This window comes from Equus asinus, chromosome 10 (genome assembly GCF_041296235.1).
Source record: "Equus asinus isolate D_3611 breed Donkey chromosome 10, EquAss-T2T_v2, whole genome shotgun sequence".
Classification (NCBI taxonomy): domain Eukaryota; kingdom Metazoa; phylum Chordata; class Mammalia; order Perissodactyla; family Equidae; genus Equus; species Equus asinus.
Genome location: NC_091799.1, coordinates 69,704,218 through 69,724,135, shown reverse-complemented (window position 1 = coordinate 69,724,135; position 19,918 = coordinate 69,704,218). Strand labels below are relative to the sequence as shown.

The 19,918-nt window shown below is 38.7% G+C and overlaps 1 long non-coding RNA gene across 1 annotated transcript in view; it reads right to left on the bottom strand.

The window, feature by feature from the left end:
- Window positions 1-793: 793 nt before the first annotated feature.
- LOC123288162 (uncharacterized) overlaps window positions 794-19,918 on the bottom strand; it is a 33,720-nt gene continuing 14,595 nt past the window's right edge. The window contains exons 2-3 of the long non-coding RNA XR_006531743.2: window positions 18,020-18,188; window positions 794-979 (exon numbers count right to left, since the gene is read on the bottom strand). This is a non-coding gene — a long non-coding RNA (uncharacterized lncRNA). The remainder of the gene's footprint in view (window positions 980-18,019; window positions 18,189-19,918) is intronic.

Genomic DNA, 19,918 nt, shown 5'->3' with positions numbered 1-19,918 from the left:
AGGGGGTAAAACTCCCAGTCTGAACCTTGTGCCACATTTTCTTCACCCTCAGAGTCAGAGACGACCCTGGAAGGGATATTGTTAAGTGGGCACGCTGCCCTCTGCAGCTCCTTCCTCTAGGGCCTCATCTACAGATAAGAAAAGCTTAGGTGTTTATATGAGCACCTTTGCTCATGGCGCTGGAGTAGTTATCCTCTCTGGCTTCTTTCCCATTTCCTGACCTTAATTTCTGGAAAAGCCATGGTTTTTCCTGCTAGTAGGAGTTTGCCACAAAATGTCTCTTCTCTCCATTAACAAAACCACATTGCATACCAGGAAATCCTATGTCTGTTTTTATGTCTCTTATATTGACAGAAGTTACCACCCTTCTTGTTTATGATTCAGCGTATACCTGGCTTTTTTCTGAATAGTCAACATTAAACAGAGCGTTTTCCCCAAAGGCTGAATTGCCTATCTCAGAATGGTTTCTACAACTTTACTCTAAATTTAAATGGAATTTCCAAAATCATCAAGATTTTCAGCCAATCCAACAAACCCCTAATCTCCCTGCACAGGGCACCCCACAGTTTGGAAGTCATTATAAGGCTGTACTCCTGGTTCAGCTCTGCTCCTTAATTCAAACGATACTGGAGGGGACCCCAGAATGAAACACAGATGTCAAACAGAGAACTCAGAGATCTGTTTAAGCTTGGACAAACCCAAATTCTATAGGATTGTAAAAGGCAAAGTCCTCCTCACGATTCTTGTGAGCGCACAGGACTGGCTTCCTTGGGCTTCTGCCTCTATGCTCCTACACATCAATCCAGGCAGGAAGCCCAATCTGTTCACTGGTTCCTACAAAAATCAACTCACACTCAAACATTTTTTGAGTTTAGAACCTTTAGAAGGATTTGGAGACAGTTTCATGGGAAGGATCACACCCCATTGCTCTCCATTTTTCTCTCTTCTTCCTCTTCTCTCTCTCTCTCTCTGTCTCCCTCTGCAGAAACAAAAGAAGAAAGGAAAAGGAATATGAAGACAGAGAAAACAGGCTCCTTGAAGAGGAAACAAGGGCATAGGGAAAATTAGCGGGGGAAAGCTGAGTCCCTCCAATGGAAGCACATGGGGAAAAGATTCCCGGTCCAAATACTTTTAGCTGGAACAAACAAAGGGAAATACGTGATTGGTGATTGAACCTAAATCTATTAGGTTGCACCATATGATGCTGCTAATATTCAACTGTTTATCTCCTATGGAAATAACAATGCCATATGATTCAATCAAACCTAAATAACTAGGCAATTCAGTAAATGATTACTCAATTTGAGGAGAATGGTGGAAAATAATTGTTTGATACATGATTCATTTATTTTTTGCCTAGTAGTTTTAAATTAATGAAAACACAAGCAGAGATTAAAGTTCCCACTAAAACATGACAAGATCAACAGTTTGTATTTCTTTATATCTCTAGTATTTATATGCGTATATTCAAACATATACTTTATATTAAATTTTTATGCATATTTTAATTATGATGTCAAGGTACTATGTGACAGTCCCATTAGTAATCAAGTAAGTGGCTATTAAGAGTGCTGGGTAACTTTTTCTTTTTAATTTGTATATAGGTATCCCACATGTCCACACTCTATGGAGAGTAGAGTGGAAAAGATGTCACAATTGTCATTCAGCCAAGGCCAAGGAATACAATAACAAATGAGTCCTGTGTCAGATCTTTTTCTTTGCCCCAAAATGAAAATAAGGGGGTGGAGGGTAGGAATTGCTAGAATTAGGTGTAGGAAAACTCGTAGACGGAATCTGTGATCAAGCGAAACACAACTCTTATCAGAGGAAAATATTGCCCATGGAAGCACAGACACTGTTCTTCTTCAGCACAGCTCACTAATGGAACGAGAGTCTGTGCCAGTGAGTATAAAGTATAACAATACCATAACTATATAAATGGCTAGCTTGAGAATTTCTGCTTTGCAACTTTACTTGCTCCAAGAAAAGACAAATTGAAGTTTAACAAATACAATAATTTTTGTTCCTTGTTTATTTCTTTTTAAAAGAAAAAGAAAGAACAGAAACTTCATACTTGGGAATAGAAAATACCTTGTGGATATGGATTTTACTGCAAGCTATGCGTGTGAGTTAAAGACGTTAATGCTGAATTCGCCCACCAAGATCAAAACTCCTACAAAACTCTTCCAGCTGCAGCATTTATGGCTCCAGGTTTTGTTTCAGAAAGTGAAGAATATGTTCCAGCATTATGATCTTATTTCTCTTTCTTGCCTGTTGCAAGCACAACCGTAGTCTGCTCTTTTAATGCTATGGAAATGTTCAGTTGGCATTGTTTTTCTCACAACCATGGAAACACCTGCTTCCAAATTAATTTATAATCTATTTTACACCTATGGCTGCAAGCCACATTCTAGTTTATTTTTTTAAAGAATTTTGGTATAAAGCATATAAGAAAGTTTATAATGTCTGCTTCTTCTCTTTTCTGCTCCCCATGACATAATGTTGGCTTTTACACATTTCATTTTATGTCCAGCTTTTTAAGATTTAATAATATGTAAAGATATGTGATATGTTTCAATATATGTAGAGTTTTTTCCGAGTCTTTCAAAGCATCTCCCAGCACAGATATTGTACACTACACATACTTTTCTTGAATCTTGGTCCCAATTTCTCTTTTTATTTGGCCAGACTAAACCATGCAGTAAAGTATCTTTGGAGTTACTATAACAAAGAAAGAAATCTGAGTGTGGCCTCAATTTCACTAACTTCAAATATGAATGATTCACTTCTGTAAAAATATTTATTTCCTCTTAGATTTTATGGTAAGGTAAAGGGAAGATGTGTTTAACACATTCCAGATGATCCTATGGAAGAAGGATTAAGAAAATCAATTTAACTACTGTTTCTTTGACTTTGCTTTGTTCTATTTATCAATCACAGGGGCACAGAACTTTAAAACTAAAACAATATTTAAGCAATTTTAAATATTATACTGAGACTGTTATTGGGTTGATATATGTTAATTTTTAAAATATTTTATGAAAGTAAGCATTTCTTTCTCACATCAAAGAAAACAAAGAAATACAAAACTGAATCAACTTTAGTAACAGAAATATCTAGTCTAACAAAAAACAGGCAACTAAATCAATGACAACATATTGTCTTCAAATATCCATCATTATTAGTTCAAGAACGGTGACATTATGCTTACTATTTATAGAAAAATCAAAAATAAAAAAGATTCAAGTGGAAAAATATTTACTCCCTTTTAGTCTTGAATTTTAAAGAGAAAAGAGCAGAGGGGAAGGTGGGAATGGAAGCATTTGCTTTCAATAGCAAAACATGAGCTTGCAAGTCAGGGATAATACCATTCAACAATTCCGGGTTCCCAAACGGGATGAGTCATAATTCAGGAGCATCAAAACTAAAGCTGATCACTTGCTTCTTTCCATTACTGAAAGATGGTCTGTGCAACATAAGGATAGAAACAAATATTTTCAGCCTTGAAGAATTTCATGTGGTATTATTATAAGATAAAGAACTGTTGTTGCAATCACTGCCATCATTTGTGATTATTTTAATTCCCCTATGAGTTAATGAATAGGACAAAGAGGTAGTAAGTTAATTTTTTAAATTAATGTCTTAGGGGCTTTAGACCAATTAAACATTATTCATTTTTTCTTATTAAGTTTCCATGCAGCTGAATACATACTGATTTTACAAGAGATCATTAATATTTAAGTTTTTCATAATGAGATGTGGGTCACAATCACTTAAAATCTCCTGAGTTATGTTGTTGTTGTGTCACTGTTTATCATACCAGCCTGCAAGTTGACACAGGAGTGTCAGCAGAGGATGCCTTTACAATTCACAGGCTAAGACGCATAATTGAATCCCTCAGACTCCTAGAACATTCTTTGCTTCACTTGTCTATCTTATAATCTTTTAAATTAAAAAGAAAAAGACTCTAGTGTGGAGGAAACAAATAACAGGTACATTAGCATCCTTGACTTCATAGGAAGGGATTAGTAACATTACCTTGTAAAGTGATGAGAAGTCATTGCCTAATTGGTAAGCCATTCCCTTCAGACCCACAGTATTAGTCACCTATTTATTTACTTTTTGTTTCATGTTTTATATTTGCTAACTGGTTTTTCCCTGTCTAAAAGCCTTCATGCCCTGCCACATAGGTGTTTTTCGTGCTAAACTGTAAAACCTCAGGATCAGGGGCTATGGCAGAAAGACACATTATAACAGCTTTATATAGGGTGGGTAGATGGATTAGTTGTGAAATAAACACTTCTACAAAGTCTTTAGTACTCATAAGGTACTCATTATTTGGGGCACTGTCATTTTCATGGTTCATTTTGTTAAGAGAAAAATTAATTTTACTTCAGTTATCCATTCCTAGGCCAAGTGATTCATTGCCCTTTCACTCAGCAATCTGCTAGATATTTACAGAAACTGTCTTAAGACATTACCAGAGGATGATTAAGACGCCGGGTAGAGGAAGACACTACTGATGAGCTCCCACCTTCCAGTTACCACCTATATAAGAAGAGTAAAAACATTCTTAAGCAGCAAGTTCCCTTCCTTTCCTGCCTTTTTCTGACCCTGGGGACATCGTGAACTCTGCTGCTCCCTCCCTGGGTCTTCTTCCTCTTCCCAAGGAATTCTCCTAAAAAATGGGCAGTATCCAAGGTTGACACCTCAGGCTTTCATCAATTCCTGCTTAAGGGTTCTCCCAAGATAAAAGCCTCAATTACTACAGCTATGCTGGTAACTCCCAAAACTAACATCCCATGAGAATCCCTGGCCTACATTTCTCAGAATATCATGCCACTGATGTGTCCAAATTTCATCTTTCCCCAACACCTAGTTTCTTTTCCAACACGCCCACTTCAATTACTTACCGTTGTAACCTCTTTACCTATCCGCAACTCATTATTCCTCTTCTCTACTTTATTTTTCTTCAAAGAACTTATCACCAGCTGATATGCTATATATTTTACTTTTTATATTTTTATTATCCGTTTCTCCCTCTCTTGGAAGTTCCATGAGGTCAGGGAGTGTTCAATGTTTTTGTTCTCTCTATCTCAGTACGGAGAACACACTAGGTGCTCAAGAAATATTTCTTGAATAAGTGAAAAGACAAATGGATAAATGAATGAATGAAGCCATAATTCCCCAAAAGCTCTAGACCAGAAAACTTAGAATTATATTTGAATCTGATCTCACATCTGTCCTGAACATCTTAATCGGTTACAAGTCCTATGATTCGTCCTTTCAACATTTCCTCTCCACCAAGTCCAAACCCTAAATGCCTCACACATGGATTTAAAGCAAAAAGTCTCCAGGCTTCCACCATTTCAATCACTTCCTCCAGATGAATCTTTTTAAAACTCTAGTTTTCATCATTCTACAGAATACATCTGTTGTCCTTTGTAAATTACATACACCCTCCTTGGTGTAGCCTCTAAAAGCCTCCACAACCGGACTTTGCCGATACATTCTAATTCCCAGTTACTACTCATCACTCTTCTTTCTCTTCCCCTTAGGCTGACTCCTGACTAAACCACCTTAGAGAAAATGTTCATTCCTACCTTATGCCTTTACTTAGGTACATTTTCACTGGCTAAAATGTCATTCCTTCTCTCCATCTATTCAAATCCTATATAGTTTTTCAGATCTGATTCCCAGCTATGCTCCGTTAAGCTCTTTGAAACCTTCACCAACAACCACAGCCTATATTGATTCTTGCTTTGTCTGGTCTCTGGAAACACATATTGTCTATACCTCACAATCCATTGCTCTGTTCGCCAATGGTTTCATGGCTTCATCCTGGCTCTCCGATGAGATGGTAACACAAAGCTGAACCCTTCTCATGGCCAGACTTAGACCAGTGCTATATCTAACAGGAAAAGTGCAAAAGCCAAAGATACATTGAAAAATATCTTAAATTTTTACTGAGATTTTTCAGAGAGACAGCAAAGATCCTAAAGATCCTCTTTTTCCATCATCTCTGAAGTCTTCGTAACAGCTGCTCAGTAACCACTCTTCTTTCTCCTTCTCACTTACACTCTCTGTCGTTAAAACTCTAGTGCATACTACTGCTTTACTTCTCTCAGTATCCCTTCTCTCTCAATCTCTTATTCTTCCTGAATAGCTCTTAACCCTGTCTCTTGGATATCAATTTAAACTTTTGGGGCTCCTTCCAATAGTATACCCCAGACATTAACCAGAACAAAATCCCAGTCCCTGGGACTGTTGAAGCAAAGAGGACTCTTCCTCCTTCAAAGGTAGAGAAAGAAGGAAAGGCTAACAGTATTTACCAGGTTAATTTTTTTGGTCTTGTCATGCCTTCCCCCTACTTAAACCTTGGTGCGTCTCTACAAAGAAGGACATAGTACTTGTTCCCCCAGGGGCATTTCCCATCAGATCCCAAACTTCTCCTACCTCTCTCCCTCATCCTTTGGATGATTTATCTTAACAGCAATCACCATTATCAGATGGACTGAGCCAGACAGTGGACTGTCTAGCCTGAAGCTCCAGCTACACTCCCTCCATGAGAAGCAGAGCAGCAATTTCCATGCCGCTGACATCCACACCACATGTAAGAGCACGTCAAATAAGTGCTCTGCCCACATCAGGCCTTCCCTCCAGATGTTTATTCCTCTGCTGGAGAAAAATAATCTGGTCACCAGGTTGTTTTTCTCAGAGGTCCCTGACACTACTGTATCTGTGGACAAAATAGGTGATGATGTGACAGTGGAGCAGCTTCCGTGCCATAGACTATTGCACAGCCCAACCCCTGGAGACTTCAGCAGGCAGAAACATCCAGAGCAGCAGCCAGGGGAGGAAGAAAATGGTAGACATGATGTGGTAAATGGAAGGGCAGTGGTAAATGCAAAGGCTATTTCATGAGTACATAGGGGATGCGCCCAGACATTTTCCATAATAACTGAGGGAGCTTTGGAAGAGCTTTGGTCTATCAATAGAGACAGCGTAAGTCCAGAGCTAAGAATACAATGATACTGTTCATGTGATTTCTATTTTACTCCTTAGCTCTGTACCTGGAGAAACAAGGGATGCATGGAAAATAAAATAAGCACATCTACCTCAAGGGCTCTTGTAAAAACTTATAATGTGTGGAAAGTGTGAACACAGGCCTTGGCACATAATAGGTGCATGATCAATACTTCTCTCCCTACTCTTCTTCTCAACCTTTCCAAGAACAGGCTGGATATTTTCCAAAATTTATTCATTCAAAAAATATTCATCAAGCATTTATTAGGCATTGGAAATACAGTGGTGAATAGGACAGAAGTAATTATACCTTACCACAGAGTTGGGCACAGAGCAGGTGCTTAACAAGTATTTGTGCATTAACAAGACCAATTCCTAGTTAGTCCCATCTCAGATGACCCTCCACTGGAATCCTCATATCCCAGAGAGCTCTAACCAGGGTCTGCTGTCAAGGGAAGTAGTTCACATTAACTTTATGCTTAAGGATAACAAAGAGATGGAAACAACTGGGTGTCCTGGGAGAAAAGAAATGGATGAGCGACCTAGCTTGAAAATGAATTGGTAAAATGTCTATCCCCATTAATAGGAATAGAATCTGGCAAATTCCAGGAGGGATAATATCAATGTTTACCTTACCAGACCATGCCAAAGTCTATCAAAAATCAAAGTAGGGTCAAATGAAAATTTTTACTGATAAGATTTGTCATAGTTGTGTGTACATCATTCAAGTTAAACAAGTTAATTACCATAGTTGATAATAAGCTTTGTAAGGGGTCAGTTTACAAGTGGATTCCATTTAAACAAAAGATATTGAATAAAATGGAGCCCTACACTTTAAAATATACTAAATTTTAAAGTATATCAACAAACTACTATAATAAATTATGATTTCTTAAGATATTAAAATCTGCTTGGAACAGAAGGACCCATAATATATGCCATATCTTGGGTCCCACATTCCGAGAAAACATTTTCTCAGTCAACAAACATTACTGAATGCCTGTTTACCACTGAACAGGTACTCTTCCATTCTCTGGAGAGATGATGATGACTAAGACAAAGAATCATTTGATATGGAGTTTATAGACTAGTGGTTGAGAAAGATAAAATAATATAAACAGTGTAACCAGTAGCATGGTAGAAAATGAACAATGAAAGAATAGTAAATCCTTCCTAGGGGGCGGGAAGTGATCAGACAAACTGTCCCAAGAGAAATGGTTCTTAAATTAAGTCCTGAAAAATAAATAGGAGTTTGTCAGGTTGATGTGAATAGAGGTGAGGAAGAGAAGAGGCACCTCAACAATGGCAAAGAAATATGAGGGGGTAACAGGTTCTAGGAACCACAAATGTTAGCTACATATGGTTGTTCCATGGGATAAATCTACATTAGACAGTATTTGCAATAAGGGCAAAGAAAGCACTGCCTTATTCACCACCATGATTCCAATAGATCTCCTTGTATGTAGTAAGTGTTCAATACTGTCAGGCGTCACTTCACGACAGGGATACGTTCTGAGAAATGTGTCGATCGGCAATTTCATTGTTGTGCAAATATCATAGAGTATACTGAAGGGGAACAAAATTTTCCACCCCAAAATGTATCTCTTTAACATGAGGATTATTTTAGGCTGATTATTTTTAATAAACAAAAGACTCAGAAAGTTTTTCTTGTTACTTTCCCTTTAACTGCCTAAAAGAATTTAGATATAAAAACCTGCCCCAGGAAGCAAGCTGTCACCTTAGCATAACATGAACTAGGTGGTAGACAGGGAGGAACTGAGAAAAGCCTGTTTGTGGGGCTCCCTCTGCGTTCTTCTGTTTCTGTGTGGCCAAACACTTGTTTTCCAAACATTTTCTCCTTTTCACCCACTGGCGAACTGCCTTCCTTCCCTTTGAAGTCCCTGACTCTCCCCGCCGGCAACATCTTCTTTTGTCTTTAGCTGAAGATGCATTTAAGGTGAAAGCTTTGGGCATTTTGGTGAGTTAGTTTTCCTGGGTTTCTCCCATATATACAAATTATTAAACTTTTGTTTTTCTCCTGTTAATCTGTCTCATGTCAGTTTAAGTCTTAGACCAGTTAGAAGAACCTAACAGGGTAGAGGAAAATTTCTTCCTCCCCTACAGTACTTACATAAACCTACATAGTATAGCCTACTACACACCTAGGCTATATGGTACCAATCTGATGGGACCTCCATCATATATGTGGCCCGTGGTTGACTGAAACCTCATTATATGATTCATAACTGTAACTATTTATTAAATGAATAAGGTCTAAAAGAGTAGACAGGTCCCAAATGATGAAGGGTTTTATAGATTATAAGATTTATAAGGGTTTTATAGATTTATAAGATTTGATCCTCTGGGGGGCATGCTATGAATTTTAAGGCAAGATAATGACATGACTAAATTTAGGTTTTAGGAAATTTCCCCTAGCAGCTCTGCAGAAGATGGACTGAAGGAGAGTAAGAAAGAAAGTAGGGAGACCCGGTTGGAAGTAACTGAAGGAATGATGAGACCTGGCCCAAGCCATTGTCAGCAGTTGGAGAGGAGGGAACAATTGGGAGAATCATTTGGGAAATAGTATAGTGCCATGTGACTATTTAGACATGGGCTGGGGGATGCAAAGATGGCAGCCCAGAACAGCTCCCAGGTGTCTGACATCCACCACTAGGAGAATGCCGTTGCAGTTCAACAATATAAGAAACATGAACAAATATCTTCTACAAAACTGTTTATTAAAAACATATTCACATGTATATACAATAAAAATCCTGGACTAAATATGAAGATACATGTTGGATAAGTTGGGATTATTTCATGATTTATTTATTCATTCAAAGACTATTTACTGAGCTCCTGCTGTGTGTCAGACACTATACTAGGTAGTCACTGGAAAATAATTGTGCGAAAAAAACAAATACAGTCCCTGCTTTCATGGAGCTTACAGCTTTGTGTGGGAAATAGACTATCAATTATATTACAGGCAGAGAGGGGACAAATTATGTAAGGCTTTAAAGGCCATGTTAAGGAGATCCTCTTTATCTTAAGAGCTATGGAGGACCATGGAAAGGTTTTAAGAAGTGAGGGGGAGGGGGGGAGGTGATCAAATAATATTTGCACCTGAAAAACATCACTCTGACTACTGTGCAGTAGATTAGGGTGCACTGCAGGGGCCACTTAGGAGGCCCTTACAGGGTCTAGGCCAGAGGTAATTGGACCTTAGATTCCAAAGAACAGGGCTAACCAGTATGACTATTTTAGTTGTTTATAACCAGCTTCTACCCTGATAGGTCAGTGCCTTGCACCATACTAGTTATTGAATATTTTGAATATAAACCCACTGCTAGGGAGGTGGTAGTAGAGATGGAAAGAGGTTGATGGACTGAATAAGTTTGCACGAAGTAGACTGGATACCCTTCCGGCATGCCAACAGGCTTTACCACTGGTCACCTGCCTCTTCTGGCTGTGGACTCTCAGGGAGTAGGAGGTAGTAAGGACACAAGAGGGGAGAGAAAGAGCCTATCCATTTGGCAGCAGTAAAAGGCCATACTCCCTTTCTTATTTCTATCCCCCCAACTGGCACTTGGCCATCTCCATCTCCAGGGACAGCACTACTTAGCCGTTTGGCTTATAAATGAGAAAAAGTGGGCATTAGAAAGTAATATTTCCAGACTAGTTCCAGTCTTTTGTGAAGCAGATTGCCCAATGCTTATTTCCCCACATAGAAAGGTCAACAACTCCCCAATGTTTATTGCAGCACTGTTTACAATAGCCAAGACGTGGAAGCAACCTAAGTGTCCAGCAACAGACGAATGGATAAAGAAGATGTGGTACATATATACAATGGAATACTACTCAGTTGCAAAACAGAACAAAATCATTCCATTTGCAATAACATGGATGGACCTTGAGAGAATTATGTTAAGTGAAATAAGCCAGCAAGAGAAAGATAATCTGTGTATGACTCCACTCATATGAGGAATTTAAAATTATGGACCAAGAACAGTTTAGTGGATACCAGGGGAAAGGTGGGGTGGGGGGTGGGCACAAAGGGTGAAGTGGTGCACCTACAACATGACTGACAAACATTAATGTACAATTGAAATTTCACAAGATTGTAACCTATCAATAACTCAATTTTAAAAAAAAAAAAAAAAGAAAGGTCAACAACTTATTCAATGATGCACTTAACACCTGTTGCTCTTTGGCCAACATGACCAGACGGAAGCTCGCTGGCCTGTGCAGATCCTTTGCTTCTCCTTCTCTCTGACTTACTTGTGTTCCTGATGCTATGCACAGGAGCCAAAGCAAGCAGAGCAAATGAAACTCACCAATTTGTTTTTTATCGCAACTCAGCTCAGATAAAAGACTCAGTTGATAGGGGGACAATTAAACTTTTGCTCTAAATGAGTTTATAGAATTAACTCTAGGTTTTAGATCCCCATGCCATCTCTGTCCCCAGGTGACACACATAATCCCATGCTGGCTAGAAGCAGAACTTGGCAAGCAGGAAAATTGTGAAGTATACCAAAGGCAAAAATCAATAACCAGTCAATATATTTTCATGGAGCAGCTGCTTTTTCAGAAATCAACATAGTACCTCCTATAGAGGGTATAGGCCGCTGTACCTCAAGAAGCATATAATCTTGCTAACAAAAAAAAACACAAGTACTAAACAGTATGTGATCTGCATCAAATAAAGCACAAACAATAAGTCTTCCAGGGTCCTGAAGAGAAGTAAAGTTTGGGGGGTGACCAGAAACACAGAGGTGGAGCAGCCAACGATGGGCAAGAGGATGTGAAACAGAAGTTCAAGGGAAGCATAGTCCAAGAATGGGCAAATAGTCTGGGAAAGCAGAAAAGACAGGGAGGGAGAGGGCTTTTCAGTTTTTGAACAATTTTAGGGATTTGGAGGGGATGTTGGATTTTTTTGTTTGGTTGGTTGGTTGATTGCCTTTCAGATATATTTTTATCTGCTTAACTGGAACATTTGGGGAGGATAAGAAGTAGAAAGGAAAGACCTATATTGTCTACTCTGGCAGATAACTTAAGAGTTTAAGAAATATTTTCCTATTTATATTTGTTCTTTTTGCTTGTGCTTTTGGTGTCATATCCAAAATATCATTGCCAAGACCAATGTTAAGGAGTCTTTTCCCTATGTTTTTTTTTCCACTTTTATGGTTTCAGGTCTTATGTTTAAGTCTTTAATCCATTTTGAGTTAATTTTTGCGACTGGTATAAAATAGGGGTCCAATTTCATTCTTCTGCATGTATTATCCAGTTTTCCCAACACCATTTATTGAAGAGACTATTCTTACCCCAGTGAGCATTCTTGGCTCCCTTGTCAAATATTAGTTGACTATATACGTGTGGGTTTATTTCAACAAGTAGGACTACATCAAACTAAAAAGCTTCTGCACAGGAAAAGAAACAATCAATAAAATGAAAAGGCAGCCCATGGAATAGGAGAAAATATTTGCAAATGACCTATCTGATAAGGGGTTAATATTCAAAATAGATAAGGAACTCATACAACTCAATAGCAAAAAAACAAAGAGTCCAATTAAAAAGTGGGTAGAGGGCCTGAATAGACATTTTTCCAAAGAAGACATCCAAATGGCCAAAAATGTGAAAAGATATTCAACATCACTAATCATCAGGGAAATGCAAATCAAAAACATAATGAGATATCATCTCATGCCTGTTAGAATGGCTATCATCAAAAAGAGAAGAGAAAAGTGTTGGTAAGGATGTGGAGAAATGGGCACCCTTGTGCATTATTGGTGGGAATGTAAATTGATGCAGCCACTATGGAAAACAATATGGAAGGTCCTCAAAAAACTAAAAGGATAACTAACATATATGATCCAGCAATCCCACCTCTGTGTATATATCCAAAGGAAATGAAATCAGGATCTTGAAGAGATATCTGCACTCTCAAGTTCATTGCAGCATTATTCACAGTAGCCAAAATATGGAAACAACCTAAGTATCTGTCTACGAATGAATGGATAAAGAAAATGTGATATATAGACACACAATGGAATATCATGCAGCCGTGAGAAAGAAGGAAATCTTGCCATTTGTGAGAAGATGGACAGACCTTGAGAGCATTATGCTAAGTGAAATAAGTCAGAGAAAGATAAATATTGTATGATAACACTTACATGTGGAATCTAAAAAAGCTAAACTCACAGAAACAGAGAAGAATGGTGGTTGCTGGGGTATCATCATTTTTCCAGGTGGGGAAATAAGTTCTGGGGATCTAACAGAGCATGGTGACTACAGTTAACAACAGTGTTTTCTAAACCTGAAAGTTGCTAAGAGAATAATCTTAAATGTTCTCACACACATACACAAACACACACACACACACACACATACACACACAAAAGGTAATTATGTGAGGTGATGAAAGTGTTAAGTAACCTTAACGTGGCAATCATTTCACAACATATACGTGCATCAAGTCATCACGTTGTATACCTTAAACTTACACAGTGTTATATGTCAGTAACATCTCAATAAAGCTGGGGAAAAAAGAACCATTTTTCTCATTCTATCAAAGAGTTCTAATCAGTCTATGCTCCTTCCCAAAATTCTTAAAGGCTTTTAGGGGTTCTCAACAGTAACCATTAATAGAAAGAGTGTAGACAGAGTAAGACATAGCAGAATTTCATGGAAAAAACTCCCCTGTGTGCTAACACTTTGAAAACCCCTGAGTTGGAACACAGTTGACAGACTGTGGCTTGTAGGGTGAAACCGATCAGAGAATCCTTGCTATAAGATGTTTACGTTCATGTTGTTGTTTGGAAATTTAAAAAGGAAGGAAGAGTAGACGATAGCAGAAGCTCATTCCTGGGATTCTCCAGGATTAACGAGCCAGGGACATCACTGTCTACAGGCTCCTCAGTTTAGAGAATTCTTGCGCAGAATAGCAGAAATTAGTAGCAACGGGAATAACTTTCAGGAGGCTGGAGAACTGTGTTGGCGCCACAGCCAGGACATAGCAAAAACCCATAACATGGTGGTGGCTCCATGGCCCCATTGGGTAACTCTTATCTAGGACATTCTGACTTGGTCCATTTGGGATTCCAAGGCTTTAATTCAACATGAAGAAACCACATGAGTTCCAGCAAGCAAATTCCTCTGGGGATGGCTTCCGCTTAAAGAGGGAACCGCTTAAAGACCCAGGCAAAGACCACCAGGGGCCTGGTCCTGAGAGAAAGCTCTGCCTATGAGTAGGCAGTGGGATAGCGTGCTTGTACATCACAGCACTTCCTTCTGCTCACAAGGCTCGTTATTCTTGAGTCACATGGTTAAGGGCTGTATATCCTAGTCTCCCACTTCTCTTGGGACCCCAAACCCAAGAAAATCTACACAAGCACAAAGGAAGGAAAAGCATTGTGGGCTACAGCAGTATGGAAAGTTTTCATACAAAAACAACATGAATAATAATAGCTACCATGTGTTGAACATCTATTGTTATGGTACTGTGCTTGGCATATTTCTATATCACCTAATTAAATTTTCAGAACTCTGACAGAAATGTTGTCTTCAGAGCTACCAATAAGTAGCAAAGAGAGAATTCCAATACCAGCCTGAGTCTGAAACCCAGTCTCTTTCTACTGAACTCTAATATTTCCGTTCAGGAAAGCTATTGAAGCACTTAGTATGACTTGATATTGAAAATAATAGGAAGAAGAAAGAAGGAACAGCCAAGGTGATCCACAGGAAAAGCACAAGGCAAGTCTAGATGAAGCAAAAATACAGAAGAGATGAGGCTACAAGGGTAACTGGTATTATTGGAGCGCTCACAACAAAGAGAATAGGATGTGTAGGTGACCATGTGAATGGACTGGTAGGCTTTAGGAAGATAAGAAAGAGTGGAAATATAGTCAAGGGAGATACCAACACAAAAAGAAGTTGGTGACTATCCCAGGGCTGGGTTCCAACGTGACAGGCATACTTGGCTTGACAAACCGGAAAGTGCTTGAAAGAAGAAAGCCTGGATGGAGATGAAAGGAAAGAAACAGACACACCCACCTGCTGGAAAACAGAAATGGACCTACAGCCACAGCAGCTGATACCCCGCATTTTCAAACGGGCTGAGCTCTAACACAAAGGACTGACAGATTGTCAGCAACTGTTTCCAAAAGAAAGACTGTGATCACAAGACCCAGGACATATCTGGATCTACACCACATGTCACTGGGGCCAGCACAATGAAAAGCCTCTACCCCGAGGGGCTCAGTTAACTTAAGGGAGTTTATCTCTGAGAATCCTTTGTTTTTCATGCATTCCTGTGGGCTAGCACTGCCATTTCCAAAAGGTTGACGTGTCTCCCATTTTCCTGATGGGGGAGATTACTCACAGAGCCACTGACCACAGCAATAGGGATGCTTCCAGGCACCAGCCCGGGGCAGAACCAGGAAGAGGCCAAAGTTCAGCTTTGGTATCTCCCATTCACCCCCATCCCAGTTCTCTCCTTCATCTTGGCGTATTTCTTCCTCCTCCTCAGCTGCCTACCCTGAATTCTAAAGAGTTTTGTTCTGAGAGGGATCTCAATTTATCATTTCAGGGATTCTAGAACCTCACTGGGTGTAAGAAGCACTCTGGTTTACCCATCTCCCCACCCAGAGATTCTTTCCAAACTGGTTTGGGGCCAGGTCCCGAAGTCAGTCCAGGTGATTTTCATGCAGATGGAGAAACACTGCATAAGGTGTTTGTTGGTAATTGAAGTATTCATTGATAATGGCTTAGGTTTTAATAAAGACTTCTTGACTGGAATTATGTAAATCTGAAGATACGACTCTCCAAATGTGGAATGTTGGCTAGAGAAGGATATTTGCAAGGCAGAAGATCACCTCTGGTACTCTCTCAACTGACATCTTTCTACCTATAAACAAATAAGGCTCAAATCAAACTCTAAAAGACAACTACTCTCCTACACAAAAGGTTGACCCTTGGAGCTTCCCTCTCACGGTGCCAATACATATTTCTGCCTTGATTGTCAGGATAGATCCACAGAATCGTCTGAATATCTCCAAGCTATCCCACATAGGAACATAATTATATAGAGAACAGAATTTATTAAGTTTAAAGGCGTTGCCATTTTTCTCAGTCACAGTGAAAACCAAGCATCAAAACCAGTCACTACATAGTCAATGACCATGCCTCTATTCTTCATAGCATTAGTTACTCTGCCTACACCTTTTTCTTTTATTAATTTCATTGTGTTATAACATCTTCTTTACACATTTATAATTACCTTGAAAACAGTGACCTTACTAACATGAGCTGATAATCAAAAAGAAGGAAAAAGAAAAGGTTAAATGCATATTCTATGGGTCACATTTGACCTTTACTCTTTCCACTTTAAATTGCCATTTCCCTCACTGCTTTAGAGACATCTGAGAAACAATATGGAATTTTATCCACCTTTGACCCTAAGACAGACGTCTTTGGGAAGCCTGTAAGCCTAAATTTCAACAAGCTCCACAAGAGGGCAGTTTTCCAGGTTCCTGCAAGGTTGGATTTGATCTGCCAAAGACTACTTCCAATTGGCTAGTTTTCTTTTAAACCTCTCCCATTAGCTGGGAAAAGGGGATGCCAGCAGGGAGGGGGCCATAATTTCAAAGGACACATTTTCAGTCTTACCTGTCACTGACGTAAGAACCATGTTCCAAGTTTGGAAATTCTGGTTATTTTCCCAAAACTTCTACAGTTCAAATATATGACATACACATCATATTGTCCTCTGAAGCAGAAGGCACTTGTAAAAACATGTCACTACTTTGTAAAACCAATCATGAATCGCTTCATTGTTGCTCCCACGTGAACACAGTTAATTAATACAAAGTAAAGCTTCTGATTGTTATTTTAAAATAATTTCTCAGCAGAGTTCATTTCAAATAAATAAACCATATTCTGAAACCTACCCCTTACTTTTTAAAAAAGTTGTAAACGTTAATAGAGCATATTCCTAGAAGATTCTGAGAGTTATTTCCTACAAATTTGGAGAGTTAAGGTTCTGGTTGAGGGAGCTGGTAGAAAAAACAAAGGACAAAGACTCTTTGGAACTTCTCTGTTCCTCCTTTTACAGACTCCAGGGAGTTCGAACATGTACAAGTGTTAAAAGTTGTCAGGACTCTAACAGTGTATTCATTTAAGAAAGGAAACCCTCTGTAGGCTCTACTTGCCATCAGTATTACCAAGAAAACTTTAACTTCTTTTAAGTTAAAATTTTCAATTTTAAATTGAATCAGGGTTCATTTTCTCATTCAACAAATACTTATTCACTACTTTCTATGTGCCAGAATCATATAAAAGAATCAACAGTGCATTAAGCAAACAAAATTGACCTCATCCTCATCTTCAATTGGTTGAGAAAGAGTTTTGGAATATGATCAAACTAATTTTGAGATTAAATGTTCATAGGTTAAAACACATATTTAAAAAACGTTTTGGGGCCAGCCCCATGGTTGAGTGGTAAAGTTCAGCATGCTCTGCTTTGGCAGTCTGGGTTCATGGGTTCACATCCCAGGCACTGACTTACACCATTTGTCAGCCATGCTGTGGCAGCAACCCACATACAAAATAGAGGTAGACTGGCACAGATGTTAGCTCAAGGCAAGTTTTCCTCACCAAAAAAAAAAACGTGTTTTGTCCTCTAGGAAGTAAAATGAAATTCTGTAACATGACTTTGCTCAGACATCGAAAGTTTATTAAATCATGATCCAAAACTTCTGTCTTCAAGCCATTTGCTCCAGGGCAAAACCATTCATCTATCCTTGGAGATGTTATAAAAATGAATGGGGACAGGGATCCGAACATATTTGAAAAGAACTATAAAGTATTATACAATTACTCCTCCCAATTCTCAAGGCCTAGTTCAAACTTCATTTCATTGTTGAAATCTTCTACAAATTTCACTAAGCTCCTACAAGCCAGAAATAACTTTTACCTTTGGGGGCTCTAAAGCACTTACCACACACTGCCTTATATCATGGTCCAGTTGTGCATTCATTTATCTTTTATTGAGTACCTAATATATCAGCAGCAGTGCAGTGCCGGGCAGTGGTTGACAGTGGGGGCTCTGGCCTGGATTTCCAGAGGTGGCTCCCATTTCTGTATGACCTTGGGCTCAGTTTTCTCATCTGTAAAGAAAAATGATGAGTCCAACCACGTGGAATTATTATGATGATTAAGAACACTCCTATAAACTGTCACAGCCAAGAGGAGCCTACAGAAATAGGATGACTAAAGGTAATATGGTATCCTGGATAGATCTGAGAATAGAAAAAAGAAATTAGGTGAAAACTAAGGAAATTCAAATGAATTAGACTTTTGTTAATAATAATGAATCAATATTGATTCATTAACTATGACAAATGTACAATACTGATGTAAGATGTCAATAATAGTGGAAATTGAGTGTAGGGTATAGGGAACTTTCTCTACATCTTCATAACTTTTCTGTAAATCTAAATCTATTCTAAAATAAACAGTTTATTTAAAAAGTAAAAATTAGAATTAGAAAAAAATTGCAATGTTACTATATAGGTAAAGCATTTAGAATAAGACGTGGACTTAATATCATTAAAATGTCTACATTTTACATTGATCTACAAATTAAAAGCAATCTCTATCAAAATCCCAATGGCATTTTTTACAGAAAGAGAAAAACAACTCTACAATTCATATGGAACCACAAATAGCCAAAACAATTTGGAGAAAGAACAACAAATCTGGAGGTATCAGACTAGCCGATTTCAAAATATAAAGCACAAAATATACAGTACTGGGACTGGCCCCGTGGCTGAGTGGTTAAGTCCGCGCTCCGCTGCAGACAGTCCAGTGTTTCATTGGTTCGAATCCTGGACGAGGACATGGCACTGCTCATCAAACCACGCTGAGGCGGCATCCCACATGCCACAACTAGAAGGACCCACAATGAAGAATATACAACTATGTACTGGGGGGCTTTGGGGAGAAAAAGGAAAAAATAAAATCTTAAAAAAATATATATATACAGTACTGGCCTAAAGACAGACATACAGAGCAGTGGAAAAGAACAGAGAGCCCAGAAACAAACCCACACATATATGGTCAACTGATACTCAACAAGGGTGCCAAGAATACTCAAAGGGAAAAGAAAAGTCTCTTCAACAAATGGTATTGGGAAAACTGGATATCAACATGTAAAAGAATGAAATTGGACCCTTATCTTAAACCATACACAAAAAATTGACTCAAAATAGATTAAAGACTTAGGGGCTGGCCCCGTGGCTGAGTGGTTAAGTTCACGCACTCCACTGCAGGCGGCCCAGTGTTTCATTGGCTCGAATCCTGGGCGCGGACATGGCACTGCTCATCAAACCACACTGAGGTGGCGTCCCACATGCCACAACTAGAAGGACCCACAGTGAAGAATACGCAGCTATGTACCGGGGGGCTTTGGGGAGAAAAAGGAAAAAAATAAAATCCTTAAAAAAAAAAAAAACAGACTTAAGCATAAGACTGGAAACTATAAAACTCCTAGAAGAAAACACAGGGGAAAAGCTTCATGACATTGGTTTTGCTAATGATTTGACACCATAAGCACAGGCAACAACAACAACAAAAATAAACAAGTAGGATTACATCAAACTGAAAAGCTTCTACACAGAAAAGGAGACAATCAATAGAGTGAAAGGGCAGCCTATGGAATGGGAGAAAATATTTGCAAACCAACTATCTCATAATGGGTTAATATCCAAAATATATAAGGAACTCATACAATTCAAGAGCAGAAAAATCTAACAACCTGACTGAAAAATGGGCTAATGGCTTGCATAAATATTTCTCCAAAGAAGATAAACAAATAACCAATAGGTATATGAAAAAA